This window comes from Galeopterus variegatus, unplaced genomic scaffold (genome assembly GCF_000696425.1).
Source record: "Galeopterus variegatus unplaced genomic scaffold, G_variegatus-3.0.2 Scaffold3303, whole genome shotgun sequence".
NCBI classification, from domain to species: domain Eukaryota; kingdom Metazoa; phylum Chordata; class Mammalia; order Dermoptera; family Cynocephalidae; genus Galeopterus; species Galeopterus variegatus.
The window spans coordinates 25688-28435 of NW_007729414.1; positions in this window are offsets into that span (position 1 = coordinate 25688).

Below are 2748 nucleotides of genomic sequence, written 5' to 3' on the forward strand. Positions count from 1 at the left end.
GGTCCCAAGATTCTGCTCCCACCAGGGTTCCTAGCAGCCTCTGAGCCATTGTCCAAAGCTGGCAGACTTCGTGGACTCAGGGTGGGTGCCAGACCTCCTCTGCCTAGAATCACCCTCTTCCTCCCCCTGCAGGTGAAGGCTTCGTATCAATAAACATGTGAGGCTCCAAGCCTAGAGAATGAGGGCAGCACCGAGCAGCCACTTACACTTTAGTAAGAATTGGGGGGTGGAGCATCCTTGGGAGAGATCCCAGGAGCATGGCAAAGAAAGTCTGACAGTGGAGAGGTACACCCAGGGCCTGGAGGGGCTGGGGCAATAGAAGAACCAGGGACTGCCCCATGGGGACAGAGGACACCCCAGCCCACTAGCCCAGAAGTCTGGGACAGTTGTAGGGATGGGACAGAGACTCATGGGCCAACCCACTGAGCCAACCCTATAGCCACCCCACAAACCCCAGGGAGCAGGAAGAGGGGAAGGGTCCACCCACTTGGCCCAGTACTGGGAAAGACCCCTGTCCTTCTGTGCATGGGTGTGGGGTCTTCATGTTCCCAGTGTGGCTAACACCTGTCCCTGGCATGCAAGTGGGCTCGGAAGTCCAGTGATTCAGCCCGGATGACTCGGCTGCCCCCCAGCACCAAGGTGCCCGCACTGTGCAGAGCATCAGCAACTTGGATGGGTTTTCATTTAACTTTCTCTTTATCACAATTACTTTGAAAACTATTAAGTGCAGTTATTAATCATTGGGTAATTATTATCTGCTCTTGTATTAATTATCTGGCCATCGGGAATGTCACCAAGATTTAGGATTTTTAATTGTTAATAATATTTCCCAAACACGAGAGAGGTTTAACGTACCTCTGTATGTTCTCTCCCTGCCCAGGATGAGGCAGGTGCAGGACTGCCCAATACGGGGGAGCTGCTGCCCTCACTGGCACTGCCAAGCAGGGCTGATCCCCATCAACGCATCTTGGGGCCCCAGGTAGGGTTCTGGGCAGGTCTCGATGGCCAAACCCTCTCTCAGCTATCTCCACCAGGCCCCAAAATGCTGGACCAAGGGCATGTCCCACTCCCCAACACCTGTACCCTGCCCACATGTGCTGGCCATATGGCGGGCCAATGAGAGTCCTTTATGAGGCCCCCAGGTTGCGGCCTGCCCCAGCACCGAGGCCTACTGGGAAGATTACGTTGGGGAGACCGCAAAGTGTCTGCCACATAAGAGGTGCCCCCCAATGGCCCTGCTGTCCTAGATCAGTCCCGGCCGCTGGCTCCAGACCTATGTGGCCTCATAGGCCTTGCTGCCCCACCCAGCCCCACTGCAGTCCCCAGCATTCCCAGGATCCCTGGCTTCAGCTCTATGACCAGCAGCGCTGGAGGGCCAGTTCTGTGAGAATAGGATGGGATTGTGGGCATCTGGCTGGGGCTGGGGAGCCCAGGGGGTGACATTATGTGACCACAGTGGCCTAGCACCACAGTGGGCCCAGGTTCCTGATTTACTTCCCACAATTCTCAGCAAGACAACACAGTAAGGCCACCCCAGTGGCACCACAGTCCACGGCCCCTTTGACCTGGCAGCACCCTGCGATCATCCCCATCACAGAGAGGAGCAATCCAAGACTCAGGGGCCAGAGACTGGTGCAGCAGGTCCTGACCACCTCACCTAGTGGTGGGTTCTGTGCAACCCATGCTCACACGCCCCTCCTGCTGAGCACCTGGCCCTGACCCCAAGCTGTCCCCTTGGCTCCCCAAGCACTGGCTGGAGTCTGGAGGGGAGGATGACTGGGCATCTCCTCTGGGTGCCCCCTGGCTCTGGGGAGACCCTGGAGGCTGCACTCCAGCCTGGGTGGACGTGTGTGTGGATAGGCAGAAGGACTAAGGCACCTCTGTGCTTCTCCTACCCCTTGTGGCTTCCTCTGTCCCAGCCTGGCCAACAACAGAACTTGGGTCAGTGCTGAGACAGGAGGGGGCACTGGAGAGAGTGTTCATGCACTGTGTACACTCAAGGGCCCATGTCCTTTAAGATCTTTGGGCCGGCCCAGCAGCACACTCGGTAGAGGGCGGCACTTGGGAGTGTGGTGGTGCTCCCGCCGAGGGTTCGGATCCCATATAGAGACCGGTCCGCTCACTGGTTGAGCGCGGTGCGGGTGCGACACCGAGGGTTGCGATCCAGTTACCGGTCACAAAAAAGACAAAAAGGAAAAAAAAAAAAAAAGATCTGCCCTATCCTGTCCCTCTTCCCTCTCCACAATGTCCACCCCCACAAACAGCCATGTCAGACATTCCCTTGATTGCAATCAGATGAGTATGGAGGATCCTATGTTGGAGTAATTAGTGCCAAGCGATGGCTGGCCTTAAACTCAGTGTGAGCTTGTCAACGTGGTGCTGACAGGGGTGGTGATGGTAGTAATGATGGACACAGTCACAGTGATCATAGTGATGATAGTTGTGGTAGTGGTGATGATGGTGGTGGTGGTGGTGGTGGAGGGGATGCTGGTGATGCTGGTGGTGGGGACAGTGGAGGTGGTGGTGGTGGTGGTGGTGGTGGTGGTGATGATAGTGATAATGGTGGTGATGGTGATGGTGGTGATGGTGATGATGGTGGTGATGGTGATGGTGGTGATGGTGATGATGGTGGTGATGGTGATGGTGGTGATGGTGATGATGGTGGTGATGGTGATGGTGATGATGGTGGTGATGATAGTGATGATGGTGGTGATGGTGATGGTGGTGATGGTGGTGATGATGGTGGTG